Source organism: Salvelinus sp. IW2-2015, linkage group LG14 (genome assembly GCF_002910315.2).
Source record: "Salvelinus sp. IW2-2015 linkage group LG14, ASM291031v2, whole genome shotgun sequence".
Taxonomy (NCBI): domain Eukaryota; kingdom Metazoa; phylum Chordata; class Actinopteri; order Salmoniformes; family Salmonidae; genus Salvelinus; species Salvelinus sp. IW2-2015.
Window position 1 is genome coordinate 50,098,918 of NC_036854.1, and position 18,130 is coordinate 50,117,047.

General features: G+C 41.9%; 1 pseudogene; it reads left to right on the forward strand.

Annotated features, from left to right (window-relative positions):
* Positions 1-18,130, forward strand: part of LOC111973571 (disks large-associated protein 1-like) — a 230,971-nt pseudogene that overhangs the window by 74,770 nt on the left and 138,071 nt on the right.

An 18,130-nucleotide genomic window follows, 5' to 3' on the forward strand; every position in this document is an offset into this window, starting at 1 on the left:
TTCATTTATACTTGCTTTATAACCGTATTGCAATCCCCAGGGCTTCATTTTTGCAGGCGAGAGAAAAGATGCACATTCTCATCTGAAGGCTGGGCTGCTGTACTGATACCTTATAGCATACTGTCTTCCTATGAACAACTTACATATTCTGTACACACACGTTTTGACTGGGTCACACSGATTCTATTAACACCGTTGGTATGTTAGCCATGATCTGGTCTGTCCAGGCTGCGTCTGACTGTCATCATTATTCACACCGACACACATGTTTTCTTTTTCATTCAACTTTGACCTTTCTGACTGAACATTGCATGTGATGGCCACAACCTTGCCATAACCCCCAGTGAGAGTCAATTAGTCATGACACGCATGGACAGAAACTCACTGGAGTGCGGGTGTCTGTCAGGCAGAGATGGAGGGAGAGATGGAGGGAGAGAGAATGAGAGGGGGAGAAGAATAAAGGATAGGAGTCAGACAGGGAGTGGGAGGCAGAGATGGAGAGAGGGATAAAAGAGAGGGAGAGAGACTGGGGGAAAGAGTGAGATTGGGGCTGAATCATCCATGTGCTCTTTGTGTCTGTCGTCTCAGCAGCTCTCCAGTAGCCATGACCTTTTTCTACACGGTTCAGAACATTTAATGATATCTGGTGGCACAACAGATGTTGGACCCGAGATTATAAGAGTTTAAACTCCAAAGAAAGATGGAAAAGTGTTTGTTAGGAGTTAAAAAGTGCTGAACTTGTTTACTCTCTGCCAGCCATATTCAAACCAACTCTCGCTATGCTCCGAGAGATTGAGAAGAGGTACAARAAAAGTCACATTTAAGTGCTCAATTCTATGTGTTGTAGACTGTCACACATGCCAAACTTGCCAACTGCTCTCAAGAAAGAGGACCACAAGGGAAATAAGTTGTATGCTTTTTTGGGCTTATCCTCGATTGATTCTTAATCAAGTGCATCATTTTGTAWGTGTACTCTATTGCAGGGAGATGTTCAGAATTGTTTGTTTTAGTGTAATATATATTTTTTGCATGTACATTGATTGGTTGATTAATTTCACGCTACACAAAGATAAATAACATTCATTTTTCTAAATTAATCCAATCTATTAGTAATTGGATGTATTGTACCAACTGGTTGTTCCAGTCTAGAGGATTGAGGTAGTCTCGGTATTGCATCTTCCCTACCCTGGCTAAATGCAGGTTGTGGCTGATTAAGAATTCCACTTGTTGGCTATCCTTACTCCGTCTGGATTCCGAAAGAAATCACTGACTTGGCCTGTAAACCTGTCATGTGTCAGTGTGCAGCGGTTAGGACAGAGTCAGGCGCAGGACACAGAACTGAGTAAAAGCGTACTTTACTCAAATAAATCACTAACTAATTCCATACAGGGAAAAATATTCCAGCYCGACACCAAAGAGCAACCAAAGAACCAACACGCACAAAACCATGTGGGAACCAGAGGGTTAAATAGGGAATAAATTRTAACGTCATGGAAACCAGGTGTGTACAATCAAGACAAAACAAATGGAAAAAGAAACGTAGATCGGTGCAGGCTAGAAAGCCGGTGACGTCGACCGCCGAACSCYGCMCGAACAAGGAGAGGCACCAACTTTGGCGGAAGTCGTGACAAAACCAGGAGATTATTAACACCACTATGTTAGGGTATAACTATGCCCTCAAAGAAAGGCCTTATGATATATGTAATGCATTGTCATAAAAATGTAATTATAAAGACTAATGAGGCTGGTGGAACTGCTCATAGAGGGTTCTAGGAAGAACCCTCCAAAGATAAAAGGGTTCTCGCTAGAACCCATCGTAGACAGTTCTATAAAAAGGTTATTTGAGGAACCCTACATATAGGGTTCTAGATAGATCCTCTGCAAAGGGTTCTACCCAGCACCAAAAAGGATTCCACTATAGGGACAAACCAAAGAATCCTCTATGGTTCTACTCAGCACCTTTTTTTAACAGACATAGTACTGTCACCTCAAATGTTCTAACTCTTGAGTCCTGGCACCTTCTTTAGAATCAGCCTTAAAAATATGATGAGTACTGGCACCCAAAATGAGCATTTATTTCAGTCCACTTCAAGCACTCTGTGAGCGTGTGAGTTGGTGTGCATGATAATGCTGTAAACCAATGGGGTTGGCTGTGAGGCTTAAAACAGCTTTTAGGTAGCTAGCTGGAGAGTTCAGTGGGTTCAGAGAGTTAGAGTAGAGAACATAGCTGCCACCAGAACAGGCCTAAAACAGCCTCTGGCAACATTCCAAATGGCATCCTATTCCATTTATAGTGCATTATGTTTGAACAGGGTAGTGCAGACAAAGTAGTGCACTATAAAGGGAATAGGATGCCATTTGGGACACCCAGATAACATTTTAGGCTAGCAATAGGACTCTGGAGGAGGGGAGAGTTACTGTCGTGTACTGTGTAGTTGGTTGTTAGTGTTCCTATGTCAGATATAGGTACAATTCTGTTTGGATGCACTTTGACTAACAAAGTATTGGCCAATTTTTCAACTGACAGAAAAATATATATTTTCAATCCGAGCCTGTTATTTTGAGTGATGTTAAAACCTCTTAAGACTACAGCGCACTAGATTTACTGGTAATTACTGATAATATGTTTAAATCAGGCTTCATCCAGTGGCCGGCTGTGTCGTTGCAATCCATTTTATAAACTCTTTGCCACGTCACGTCAAAGGGGCGGGCCTTAGAAAAGCTGATCTCCTGGTCGACTCGCTCACGACAAAGACTGCATTATCTACSWAGGGAATTCTCTTCGATTATAATCACAGCTGTATATATCCCCCCCCATGCAGACACATCGATGGCCCTGAACGAACTTTATTTGACTCTATGTAAACTGGAAACCACATATCCTGAGGCTGCATTCATTGTAGCTGGGGATTTTAACAAGGCTAATCTGAAAACAAGACTCCCTAAATTCTATCAGCATATCGATTGCGCAACCAGGGCTGGTAAAACCCTAGATCATTGTTATTCTAACTTCCGCGACGCATATGAGGCCCTCCCCCGCCCTCCTTTTGGAAAAGCTGATCACAACTCCATTTTGTTGCTTCCAGCCTACAGACAGAAACTAAAACAAGAAGCTCCCGCGCTCAGGTCTGTTCAATGCTGCTCCGACCAATCTGATTCCACGCTTCAAGACTGCTTCGATCACGTGGATTGGGATATGTTCCGCATTGCGTCCAACAACAACATTGAGGAATACGCTGATTTGGTGAGCGAGTTCATTGGAAAGTGCATCGGCGATGTCGTACCCACAGCAACTATTAAAACATTCCCAAACCAGAAACCGTGGATTGATGGCAGCATTCGCGCGAAACTGAAAGCGCGAAACCACTGCTTTTAACCAGTGCAAGGTGACCGGAAACATGACCGAATACAAACAGTGTAGCTATTCCCTCCGCAAGGCAATCAAACAAGCTAAGCATCAGTATAGAGACAAAGTAGAGTTGCAATTCAACGGCTCAGACACAAGAGGTATGTGGCAGGGTCTACAGTCAATCACGGATTACAAAAAGAAAACCAGCCCCATCGCAGACCAGGATGTCTTGCTCCCAGACAGACTAAATAACTCTTTGCTCGCTTTGAGGACAATACAGTGCCACTGACACGGCCGCTACCAAAACCTGCGGACTCTCCTTCACTGCAGCAGACGTGAGTAAAACATTTAAACGTGTTAACCCTCGCAAGGCTGCAGGCCCAGACGGCATTCCCAGCCGCTTCCTCAGAGCATGCGCAGACCAGCTGGCTGGTGTGTTTACGGACATATTCAATCAATCCTTATCCCAGTCTGCTGTTCCCACATGCTTCAAAAGGGCCACCATTGTTCCTGTTCCCAAGAAAGCTAAGGTAACTAAGCTAAACGACTACCGCCCCGTAGCACTCACTTCTGTCATCATGAAGTGCTTTGAGAGACTAGTCAAGGACCATATCACCTCCACCCTACCTGACACCCTAGACGCACTCCAATTTGCTTACCGCCCCAATAGGTCCACAGACGACGCAATCGCAACCATACAGCACACAGCCCTAACCCATCTGGACAAGAGGAATAACTATGTGAGAATGCTGTTCATCGACTACATCTCAGCATTTAACACCATAGTACCCTCCAAACTCGTCATCAAGCTCGAGACCCTGGGTCTCAACCCCGCCCTGTGCAACTGGGTACTGGACTTCCTGATGTGCCGCCCCCAGGTGGTGAGGGTAGGTAACAACATCTCCACCCCGCTGATCCTCAACACTGGGGCCCCACAAGGGTGCGTTCTGAGCCCTCTCCTGTACTCCCTGTTCACCCACGACTGCGTGGCCATGCACGCCTCCAACTCAATCATCAAGTTTGCGGACGACACTACAGTGGTAGGCTTGATTACCAACAACGACGAGACAGCCTACCGGGAGGAGGTGAGGGCCCTCGGAGTGTGGTGTCAGGAAAATAACCTCACACTCAACATCAACAAAACAAAGGAGATGATTGTGGACTTCAGGAAACAGCAGAGGGAGCACCCCCCTATCCACATCAACGGGACAGTAGTGGAGAGGGTAGTAAGTTTTAAGTTCCTCGGTGTACACATCACGGACAGCGTTGTGAAGATCTCAAAATGTCAAAATGTATATTTGGTGGATAATTTTACTGCAAGAACTACTGAATTCTGCAGGAGTTAATATTATATTAGGCTATGTGAGAGGTTAGTACAGTTCTCTTCACGCGCCAAATTAGAGGTCCACATATTGTGATTGTCGAATTTGTATAGCGCCTCACAATCATCACACATAACAGCTTTCCCTAACATTAGGCTACTATTCTGGCCCTCCCTTCTCTTTATTTTCAGATCTCCATTTTGCAGCTTTTCTCCAATTGCATTAAACTCCGACATTGTCCTTTTTGCATCAGTGGACCAACATAAAAATGTTCTGCCAAAGTTCCCAAAAGCATTTGGCAATTGTCATGTATTTGGTGCATGCACAGTTAGGCCCTAAAGCTTAGGTTTACGTACTAACAGCAGATAAAAATAATGAAAGACAGAAAAATATCAATGTAGCCTATRGATATGAATTGCTAACAAATTATACATTTATGGATTTTTAATACGTTGTTTTCTCTATATTCAACCCGCCCCCCGCCCACCTGCCATTCTTCCACACAATATTTCATGACCCTAAACCTGACCGCCCCTCAGCTATAACCAAGGGGACTGTGGGTTATGAATCAACCCGCGCATCATTAGTCCTCACATCATTGTCACTGCACACAGTCTGATTTAAAGTTCATGAACAGTCAAAATCATGTTTTTCATGAAATTGGATGATATTTGAAGGAAACTCGATCAAAGTATGATGACCAAAGTATGAAAAATTACTGTTGCTTCCACACTGACGTTTTGATCGTGAATTTACTGGTCCCCTCCCCCATGTCAAACACTTGGATTCATTATTAAAGAGACATGGTGATTTCACCTGAACCCTCATTTTAATACGTCAATGGTAATATGATATGCACTTACCTAATTTAAATAAGCACYGCCTTGTAGAGGGGCATGGTTTATATATGGTTACGTTAATGTTGATGATGTGGTTGTTAATGACAAGAAGCACATGGCTGAGCTCTTTAATTACCACTTCATTAAGTTAGAATTCCTATTTGACTCAGCCATGCCTCCTTGCCCATCCAACATTTCCTCATCTCCCACCCCTTCTAATGTGACTATCCCCGATGCTTCTCCCTCTTTTTCCCCTGCCCCACTACAAAGTTTCTCCCTGCAGGCAGTCACTGAATCCGAGGTTCTAAAGGAGCCCCTGAAACTTGACCTCAAAAAACCATCTGGGTCAGATGGTTTAGACCATTTCTTCTTTAAGGTTGCCCCTGTAATCGCCAAGCCTATCTCTGACCTTTTTAACCTGTCTCTCCATTCTGGGGAGGTTCCCATTGCTTGGAAGGCAGCAGATATCTACTGCAGCCCTCATCCTCCACAAACAACACCCATTCTGCCAGTCACACTCTGCTAAATGTCCCCAAAGCACACACATCCCTGGGGCACTCGTCTTTTCAGTTCGCTACAGCTAGCGACTGGAACGAGCTGCAACAAACACTCAAACTGGACAGTTTTATCTCAATCTCTTCATTCAAAGACCCAATCATGGAACTCTTACTGACAGCTATGGCTGCTTTGCGTGATGTATTGTTGTCTCTACCTCCTTGCCCGTTGTGCTGTTGTCTGTGCCYAATAATGTTTGTACCATGTTTTGTGCTGCTACCATGTTGTGTTGTTACCATGTTGTTGTCATGCTGTGTTGCTACCATGCTGTGTTGTTATGTGTTGCTGCCTTGGTGGCAAATCTGATGGCCAAATGGTAAAAAACATTTAGCCGCTCGAGAGCATCCTTACTTGCCGATCTATAAATTATGTCTCCGTAATCTAGCAAGGGTAGGATGTTGTTGTCTTAGGTCTCTCTTYATGTAGTGGTGTGTTTTCTCTCTTGTTGTGATTTGTGTTTTGTCCTATATTTATATTTTATTATTAATCCCAGCCCCCGTCCCTGCAGGAGGCCTTTTGCCTTTTGGTAGGCCGTCATTGTAAATAAGAGTTTGTTCTTGACTGACTTGCCTAGTTAAATAAAGGTTAAATTAAATATAGATACTCTACTGGTGCCAAAATCTGCCTCTGGGGCATCAGCAAATATAATTAAAAGTTTACCCTATTAATCTATTGCAAAGATAATGATATGTTTCCCCTTTTATCTGTGTCTGGTGTTAGCTAGTTACAGGCTAGCTAGGTCTTCCGCCAGCATGGAATAAAAGGGGGGGAAGGGTTTTTCAAAACTCAGACGCAGTTGTTAAGTTAACACAACCGTCAGTTCCGCTGTGAACCGCATCACAAGAGACATGACAAATGGGAGACGCCTTCCTTATCTGTTATGTGCGCATGTGCAGTAACTCTATTTGCCCTTSCACTCCTAAACAATGCAATTTGAAAACTTTGGCAAAGGATTAAGTCTACAAAACTTAGTGCACTCTGTTCGTAACAGATTCTAGTTTTGGGAACATAAAACTGTATTGACATTGAATGTATCATTGATGATAAAATTTGCAGGATGTCATGCCAAGTTTCATCAAGCTCCATCTTTCTACTTCCCGCCACTGGACTTCCTATCATCACCATATTTGGTGGGAAGTGGAARTTCTAATGGATGCTTCAGATTTTAACATCCTGAGAGACATCTGGCTCCTTCTTCGATCTGTGACACTGCGGCTGCGACATCAAACGGCAGCTGCYATGTGTGTTGGTGCATATTAGAGCGTGAATGGGAGCGTAATTATGCCTGATCAGCTGGACCACGCTCAGAACTGGTACTGGCAATCGGAACACAGCTGTGTGCATCACAAAGGGCTCTAGTCAAAAGTAGTGCACTACACAGGGAATAGGTTGCCATTTGGGACGTAGACAAGAACAGAACAGAGCAGATGACCGGGGTTCAGGAAGGGAAGGGAAGAGAGGAGAGACAGGCTGATCTGAGGTCAGTGACTGGACAGCCAGCTGGACATTCCACACACCAGTAGCCACGTGCAGGACATATGATGGATCATCCCTCATGCTTATCTCAGAACAGCTTTTCTGACATGCTGTTTGTCATTGATCAGTGGCTCCAGGATTCCGTGATTTTTGCGATCACATTTTTTACAATTTTATAAATCAACAGTTCCCTGCATATTATATTTCCGCATAAAAGTCACAACATTATCCCATAAAATGGACCCATCACCGCAGTACAAAAGAGATCTCGCAATTTCAACCAATCACCGCACATTTACTGCATAATATGGTTCAATCAAGTAACAGGTCAACAAACGTATTGCCATGCAAAATGTTTGAATTGCCGCAGCAAATCCAAGCATTTTAACCAGCAAATATCACACAGAAATCCCAACAAAGTCCTGGAGGGACTGATTGATACTGAAACAGYGACTAGTTGTAAAGAGTGTAGTGAGGGTGTCCATCTGGCCTATTATGCCTAGACTTTAGCTGTGTCCCAAAGGCACCCTACTGCATATGCAGTGCATTTGAAGGTATTCAGACCCCTTGATATTACATTACAGCCTAAAACTGATTAAATWGTTGTTTCCCCTCATCAATCTACACACAATACCCCATAATGAAAAGCAAAAACCTTTTTTTTTCAATTTTAGCAAATGTAWAAAAAAAAACTGAAATATCACATTTACATAAATATTCAGACCCTTTGCCAGTACTTTATTGAGATACCTTTGGCAGCGATTACAGCCTCGAGTCTTCTTGTGTATTACGCTACAAGCTTGGCACACCTGAATTTGAGGTGTTTCTCCCATTCTTCTCTGCAGATCCTCTCAAGCTCTGTCAGGTTGGATTGGGAGTGTCGCTGCACAGCTATTTTCAGGTCTCTCCAGAAATGTTTGATCAAGTTCAAGTCCAGGCTCTGGCTGGGCCACTCAAGGACATTCAGAGACTGTCCCAAAGCCACTCCTGCGTTGTTTTGGCTGTGTGCTTAGGGTTGTTGTCCTGTTGGACGGTGAACCTTCGCCCCAATCTGAGGTCCTGAGCTCTCTTGAGCAGGTTTTCATCAAGGATCTCTCTGTACTTTGCTCCGTTCATCTTYCCCTCAATCCTGACTAGTCTCCCAGTCCCTGCCACTGAAAMACATCCCCACAGCATGATGCTGCCACCACCATGCTTCACCGTAGGGATGATATTGGCCAGGTGATGAGCGGTGCCTGGTTTCCTCCAGAGGTAACGCTTGGCATTCAGGCCAAAGAGTTCAGTCTTGGTTTCATCAGACCAGAGACTCTTGCTTCTCATGGTCTGAGAGTCCTTTAGGTGCCTTTTGGCAAACTCCAAGCGGAGTGACATCCGTCTGGCCACTCTACCATAAAGGCCTGATTGATGGAGTGCTGCAGAKATGGATGTCCTTCTGGAATGTTCTCCCATCTCCACAGAGCAACTCAGGAGCTCTGTCAGAGTGACCATCGGCTTCTTGGTCACCTCCCTGACCAAGGGCCTTCACCACCATTGMTCAATTTGGCCGGGTGGCCAGCTCTAGGAAGAGTCTTGGTGGTTCCAAACTTCTTCCATTTAAGAATGATGGAGCCCACTGTGTTCTTGGGGACCTTCAAAGCTGCAGAATTGTTTTGGTACCCTTCCCCAGATCTGTGCCTCGACACAACCCTGTCTCGGAGCTCTAAGGACAATTCCTTCGACCTCATGGCTTGGTTTTTGCTCTGACATGCACTGTCAACTGTGGGACCGTATATTTACAGGTGTGTGCCTTTCCAAATCATGTCCAATCAATTGAATTTACCACAGGTGGCCTCCAATCAAGTTGTAGAAACATCTCAAGGATGATTAATGGAAACAGGATGCACCTGAGCTCAATTTCCAGTCTCATAGCAAGGTATTTCTGTTTTTACTTTTTAATAAATGAGCAAAAATGTCTAAACCTGTTTTCGCTTTGTCATTATGGAGWATTGTGTGTAGTGAAGGGGTGAAGGGGTCTGAATACTTTCCGAATGCTCTACTTTTGACCAGAGCCCTTAGGGTGCACTACATATGTAGGGAATAGTGTGCCATTTGGTACACAGCCTAGGAATTGTCTTGGGGCGTACATGCAGATATCTTGCTTCCATATGTATATCATTTAATGTATACTTCATTGCTGATTCCTGTGTGGCGCAGTGGTAAAAGATGCTGCATCTCAGTGTAAGAGGTGTCACTGTAGTACCTGGTTCAAATCCAGATGTATCACATCCAGCAGTGATTGGGGGTACCATAGGGCGGTGCACAGTTCGCCCAGCGTCGTCTGGGTTTGCCCTGGGTAGGCTGTCATTGTAATTAAGAATTTGTTCTTAACTGACTTGCCTAGATAAATAAAAAATATATAAACTGAATTTGTCTGTTTTTGATGAAATCTCATAGGACATTTCGTATTATAGCCTATGGTATTCATTTGTATGTTGGATGAATAGTGAGAAATTGTATGCTAATGAGATATATTTGAATACAGTGGATAGTTTAATGCAACATATAAGTACGCTTCAAATGGTTATACCAAATGCACATAATTTAACGTGCAGGTCATTATAAAACAATAGAACATTGTGAAATTTGGATGTAATGTAAACATTTGGCACCAAAACGTTCAGTATAGTATAAAAGCCACTGTTTGAGCACTCACTGTTAAACTGAAATATGCGAGGACACCATCTGTATTTAGCAATTTTAAGGGACTGTATGATAATGAACATTTATTATAATACTCAAACCATTAGAAACTCTATGCATAATGCAACGGGTTTGAATTAATTGTTTTTTTATGATTAAAGTATTAATGAGGTCGTAGTAAGTTTTTTTGTTAAAACACCAGGAGACACCTAGTAAAAAGGCCTTTTGGCTTAAAGCATCTCTGTTCATTAAACTGAAATAATTACCTAATTTGCTAACTTTGATTAACTGCATTTTTCCCCCTTCCTCCAGTATTTTTTCGGTCTTCAAACTATCATGTTATGTGCAAAGTTGCTTGTTGTAATAAAGTTTAGGTTTGAGGTTAAAGTCTCGGTCTCGCATCCGAAACATGGTACTTAGTTTATAGTTCTAATTTACCTGGAATATACTCAAAGATAATATTATGTTAATTCTGCATCAGTCAGTATGATAATTCACCTCTGCAGTAGCCACGTTATTTGTACCTACGCTTTCTCCCATTCTCATTTTCGCTAGTCTGTGGCATGGCTAGTTTGTTTTTGAATGGATACAGTCCAAAATGGCACCCTATTCCCTAAATACTACACTACTTTTTGAGGAGAGACCTACTTTTGGGCCCTGTCTGTCTCTCTGTTTTACCCTGTCTGTCTCTGTTTTACCCTGTCTGTCTCTCTGTTTTACCCTGTCTGTCTCTGTGTTTTACCATGTCTGTCTCTGTGTTCTCTGTGTTTTATCCCAGCACCTCAAAGGTCACCCACACTAAACGTTTTCTACTTCAATTTCTCCCGCTTTTCATTTTATTTTCTTATGCACTTTACAAGGAGAGGTAAGGAGGGCTTGGATGAGAAACAATCCTCCAGTTGGAATGAAGATGAAAACCAGAGCCCTCTTCAGCTCTGAGAATAGGGGACTTTTAATTTGGCTCTATACTCCAGCATTTTGGATTTGAGATCAAATGTTTCATATGAGGCAACAGTATGAGATCTGAAAATGAACGTAGTCCTGCTTTGTGGCACTTCGGGAAGCCGTCATGTTATACTGATCGTACTATACGTATGTGTGCATGTACATTTGGTTTTCCTTCTTCGATTGAGCCATTTAGACTTCTTTCAGTGATGTTCCTATCGGCGGATTCCATGTCCCTCCCCAAATGTGGGCTATTTTGAAAGGGAGGCGGACAAAACGCAAAACTTAAAGAACTGACCAGACCGCAATGGGTTAAAATGATTCCTCTTATCAACACAAGTTCGAGAGGGTAGGGTGAGAAGATAGGGAGAAAAGGGAGGAAGCGGATGTTCTGTTTGAATCAGAAGGCATGTTGAGAGATGAGAGTGAGAAGAATTTGATGACAGTGGAGAGTATGAAAGGAAATCAGAGAAGTAAAGTGGTAGTGGAATCTAGTACATCCAAGCCTAGTTCTGATTATTTTTGGGATGGAGTAAGGCTTTTAGATTGACGGTGTTACCTGGGAGATCCGATTGAATTCACAAAAGTGTGGATGTGTTGGATGAGATGGTGTCGGTGAGAGTAACGAGAAGTGGGCTTTTTGTTGTTGTTGTGTGTATCAAATTATATTTGTCACATGTACCACAACAGGTGGTACCTAGTTTCACAGTAGTCCTTACCATGAAATTATTTCTTAAAAGCCCTTAACCAACAATGCAGTTTTAAGTAAAATACTTAATAAATAAAAGAAAGTTTAAAAAAAAGAAAGATTAATTAACAATAAAATAACAATATCGAGGCTATATACAGGGGGTACTGAGTCAATGTGCGGGAGTACAGGTTAGTAGAGGTAATTGAGGTAATATGTACATGAATGTAGGGGTAAAGTGACTTTGGAACAGAAGGAGCGTGCTCTGCACCTGGAGAAGATATTGGATTGGAATACAGTTGAAGTCGGAAGTTTACATCCACTTAGGTTCTTTCTACAGAGGTTTCTACATGGAACACAAAGGGTTCTACCTGCAACCAGAAAATGTTCTTCAAAGGGTTCTCCTATCGGGACAGCCAAAGAACCTTTAAGGTTCTAGATAGTCCAGCAGTGTCTTCTTGATCATATTGCAGCTCAAAGTATATCTGCTGAGCTGAGTACTCTCTGGGGACAGCATTGTTTTAGAACAGCTACGGTACCATAGTGTGGCCATGTACAGTATGTTGTGTGTGGATCTTCTTAGCAGGGCAGCTACTGTATCAAGGGTGTTATCTCTGGGGAGGCGCTAGAAGTCAAATCAAAGCATATATGTGAAGAATTGGATCAGGTGGTTGGTGCACACCAACTGACCCGCATGGTGCATGGAGTGAGGAAGCCCACTCCATCCATTCTATTGTTTTTTGATGAGGAGTCTCTCCCTTCTCACATGCATTTGAGTTTTATGAGATACCCAGTGAGAGCCTTCATGCCCACACCCCTGCAGTGTGATAAATGCAATTTCCTTTGTCATGTGTCAAGTGTATGTAGACGGGAGGGGTATCATATGCCAGCTGAGCCTAAATGCTGCAATTGTGGTGGTGAACATGCCCCCGAATTTCTGAAGTGTCCTGTTAGGGTGAAGTAGATGGGGGAGGTAAGAATAAAGGCTGGCCAGCATGTCTCCTTTCCGGAGGCGGTGAGAAGAGTGGAAGGAGTGAAATTGAAGAAGTAAAGGTAGTAGGAATAGAGACACCAGATAATACTCCTTGTCAACATTGCATTGGTTATTAACTCCATAACGCAAAAAGGGAGGAAATCTGAGAAAATAGGCATAGTGAGTGTGGCTGAGCGTTTTTTGGGACTTAGGGACTTTACAGCAGAGGCATTACAAGGAATCCTGAATGCACATATTCACAGGCACTTGAGCCTGTTTAGGGATGTGATCTGAACTGTGACTGAACTTTTTTATTTTGGTGTGCTGTTGTGTTCCCCCCCCCCTCCTCTTCCTTTGTTTCAATACCCCGTACAGTATGTGGCAGCAATACACCAGTAGGTGTAGTCTGCCATAAAACCTTAAAGATGAAGAAAGAAGAACACAAATTCAACGGTGGAGCATTTTTCTATGTTCTCTTAGCTAGCTACATGGAGATATTCAACCATATGCTTCAACCGGAATATAGTGAAGAGGATTTGAAACAAAGATTTGGATTTAGCTACCAGCTCAGCTACAGCCGATGCCAGCACCAAGAGGGCAGATGATAAATATCTAGCTAAGTAAGTTATTTTTCATACAAGCCATCTAGCTAGCTAACTTTAGTGTATCTACTGAAACCCATATTGTGTATTGCTGGCTAACATACTACTGTATTACATTGGGGAGAAATCGAATTGTTAGCTAAAGTAGGTAACTCAGCTAGCTAGGTAGCTAGCTAAGTTAGCTAAACAGTTAGCCATATGTGTGACTCAAAGTAGAAGAGGTTTTTACAATAGGAGATCTAGCTATTGTATCTTGATTGTAAAATGTCTTCTATTTTTAGTCATAGATATGGCTACAAAACAGCAAGCTACTAATGTTACAACCAGCCACCTAAAGCTAGGTTTACCAGCAAATATTACCACATGACTGGAAATGGCTAGTTAGCCTGGTACCTGCTAACTTGCTTGGTGCCAAGCCTTACGTTTGTAACTTGTTCGCAAACATGTCTCACATCAACCACTGTAAACCTAAATACTTTTACTAGTTAGTTATCAACATAATTGATGAGGGTTGACATATTGATTATGATTATGACAGTGGATGCTTTTCAATTTCGCAAAATTAGAGGCAMGTTTTGGCTATCAAGCAAGCTAGCTAACTAAGTTTACTAACAGTGAGGAGAACAATAATACAACCATTTACTGTTGTACATCTCTGAAAATGATGATCTGGTTATCCTAGAAAAAATGTTGGCCTGAGCGTGCCTGATAGATGTGGCTGTGGCTAGGTACTGTCTGTCTACCTAGGTACATTTGTGCTGTCTGGTCACTGTGCAAAAGTTGAGGGTTTTGACCCGTTTATTTCTATCAGGACTAAATGTAATCTCTTCCTGTGCACATGTGTGCCATGTTCAACTATCCTACCCTCATTATGATGTTATGCTGGCACAGTATCACTGTAGTTCAAACTGTACAATAGAGTATAATTTGTATTAAATGTTTTGTCTTACAGACAATGTCGTGTGGTGCCTGGGCTTCTTCCTGGGGAAGAATTGGATTATAGATGAGGAGAACAGAATTCCTTTGCCTGCATGTGTCATTGGAGCAGAACTGTATCCCTTGAACTGTATCCATCTCACGATGGATTGGACATCATGCTTGATTTCAAACAGTAGATGACTCAAGAGGAGCTGAATGGCAGTTTGATCATGACAACACTCCTTTTATCATTTGCTCTACAATATATGTCTGTACCTTATACCAAATACACACTCACACACAACACATCAGCTATAACATTCTAGTTGAATACCCAGTTCCCCTTTTAAGTTAGCATTAGTGTACACTCCCATTGACCAATTAATTGTTTGGATATATCTGAATGTCTAACATCTGTTTGCTGCTAAAGAGCCCTGTACAGCTTATATAAATATATCCTGTGAATCCATACAGGTAGAACATTTTTGAAGATTGATAGAAAATATCCATATTTTATTGTGGTTCTACACCACAAGCCTGAATCAGGCAAAACAAATTCCTGGTTTTGCTTATTTATTTCCATGTCAAAATCCCAGGAACCAATATAATACTTTCAGCTAAGAGCTACGTACTTCTAGTTCTGCCTGTTTCAGCTTAGTTATCCTATTATGGTTTTCTACTAGAAGTATGCCAAACGAGGCAGAACTAGAAGTATGCATCCTACGGAATTAAGGATTTAGACTGTTAGTTCTGTGAATCGGACAATGAATAGATGCCAACACATTTTATTAAAGTTTGTAAAAAACACAGTAGTTGTTCAAAGTGCGACCCTTCTCTGTACAAAAATCTATCAACATTTATAAATACAAAGGAATAGCATTATTTACATATATACAAACAGTATCAGTTAGAAAACCCTGCACTAAATGCTACAATAATGTCTGCAAAAACACTGCAGTCTGCATAAACACTACACATTTTTTACCATAGTCAATACTACAGTATTGAATTTGCATATATCCTTCTCGTTCCCCTCCCCCATATCGCAATTTGGGCCACCCATAAGTGAGAAACCTACATGCCAATATAGACCATATTGTGTTCCATAGAGTTTAAAGGAAAAAGTACAAGTGTTGAACTTTCTCTTCAGAGCCCAGGCTTTATATTACAGTTACAGAAATGATTTATTTGCAATGACTGTGATATGTTTTAATCAACCTTAGTTTATTGCACTGACTATAAATCACTTTTCTAATGAGCTCTGCCCTCAAACTATTTGTATTTTGATCAGATTTGGCCTAGTTTGGGTCGGCACTCATTAGGATAATACCCAGCACTGTGCTTTGCAAGTGTTCATTTTTAGATTTACATTTACATTCTGTAAATTTGTGTTTCCGTAAAGGTCCTGTAAATCTAAAGGAATTTACTGGTTTCTGTGCTGCCAGTGTTTTACTGGATATTTACAGTAACCTACTGGCTACTGTGCTGCCAGTAATTTACTGTAAATATTACAGGATTTTTTTGTGTGTAGTGCATAACTTTTGATCGGGGCCCATAGGGCTTTTCTGTAGGGCTAAGGTCACATGTATGCTCTCATCCCTAAAGAACACATTGACTTAGGTACAGAGATGGGCAGTATTTCTGTTACTTCTGAGTATTTTGTTCTGTCATTTGTATTACACTGGGCTCCACTACAATCCAATGTATTTAATAATAAGATACTTTTGAGAGCTGTAATTTACAGCGGGGCAAAAAAGTATTTAGTCAGCCACCAATTGTGCAAGTTCTCCCACTTAAAAAGATGAGAGAGGCCTGTAATTTTCATCATAGGTACACTTCAACTATGACAGACAAAATTAGATTTTTTTTCTCCAGAAAATCACATTGTAGGATTTTTAATGAATTTATTTGCAAATTATGGTGGAAAATAAGTATTTGGTCAATAACAAAAGTTTACTGCAATATTTGTTATATCCTTTGTTGGCAATACAGAGGTCAAATGTTTTCTGTAAGTCTTCACAAGGTTTTCACACACTGTTGCTGGTATTTTGGCCCATTCCTCCATGCAGATCTCTCTAGAGCAGTGATGTTTGGGGCTGTTTGCTGGGCAACACGGACTTTCAACTCCCTCCAAAGATTTTCTATGGGGTTGAGATCTGGAGACTGGTTAGGCCACTCCAGGACCTTGAAATGCTTCTTACGAAGCCACTCCTTCGTTGCCGGGCGGTGTGTTTGGGATCATTGTAATGCTGAAAGACACGCCACGTTTCATCTTCAATGCCCTTGCTGATGGTAGGCTTTGTTACTTTGGTCCCAGTCTCTGCAGGTTATTCACTAGGTCCCCCGTGTGGTTCTGGATTTTTGCTCACCGTTCTTGTGAATTTTTGACCCCACGGGGTGAGATCTTGCGTTGAGCCCCAGATCGAGGGAGATTATCAGTGGTCTTGTATGTCTTCCATTTCCTAATATTGTCCCACAGTTTATTTCTTCAAACCAAGCTGCTTACCTATTGCAGATTCAGTCTTCCCAGCCTGGTGCAGGTCTACAATTTGTTTCTGGTGTTCTTTGACAGCTCTTTGTCTTGGCCATAGTGGAGTTTGGAGTGTTACTGTTTGAGGTTGTGGACAGGTGTCTTTTATACTGATAACAAGTTCAAACAGGTGCCATTAATACAGGTAACAAGTGGAGGACCGAGGAGCCTCTTAAAGAAGAAGTTACAGGTCTGTGAGAGCCAGAAATCTTGCTTGTTTGTAGGTGACCAAATACTTATTTTCCACCATAATTTGCAAATAAATTCATAAAAAATCCTACAATTTGATTTTCTGGATTGTTTTTTCTCATTTTGTCTGTCATAGTTGAAGTGTACCTATGATGGAAATTACAGGCCTCTCTCATCTTTTTAAGTGGGAGAACTTCCACAATTGGTGGCTGACTAAATACTTTTTTACCCCACTGTATCTAATAGAATGTCAGATATTCAGAAATATRTACAGTAGCAAGAAAAAGTATGTGAACCCTTTGGACATACCTGGATAGCTGCATAAATTGTCATAAAATGTCATCTGATCTTCATCTAGGTCACAATAATAGATAAATACAGTCTGCTTAAACTAATAACACACAAACAATTATATGTTTTGATGTCTTTATTGAATAGACCGTGTAAACATTCACAGTGCAGGGTGGGAAAAGTATGTGAACCCTTGGATTTAATGACTGGTTGACCCTCCTTTGGCAGCAATAACCTCAACCAAACATTTTCTGTAGTTGCGGATCAGACCTGCACAACGGTCAGAAGGAATTTTGGACCATTCCTCTTTACAAAACTGTTTCAGTTCAGAAGTATTATTGGGATGTCTGGTGTGAACTGCTCTCTTGAGGTCATAGCACAGGAACATCCAGGTGCACTTTTGCAAATTTCAGACGTGCAGCAATGTTTTTTTTGGACAGCAGTGGCTTCTTCCGTGGTGTCCGCCCATGAATACCATTATTGTTTAGTGTTTTACGTATCGAAGACTCGTCAACAGAGATGTTAGCATGTTCCAGAGATTTCTGTAAGTCTTCAGCTGACACTCTAGGATTCTTCTTAACCTCATTGAGCATTCTGCGCTGTGCTCTTGCAGTCATCTTTGCAGGACGGTCACTCCTAGGGAGAGTAATAACTGCGCGGAACTTTCTCCATTTATAGACAATTTGTCTTTCCGTGGACTGATGCACATCAAGGCTTTTAGAGATACTTTTGTAACCCTTTCCAGCTTCAAACAAGTCAACAATTCTTAATCTT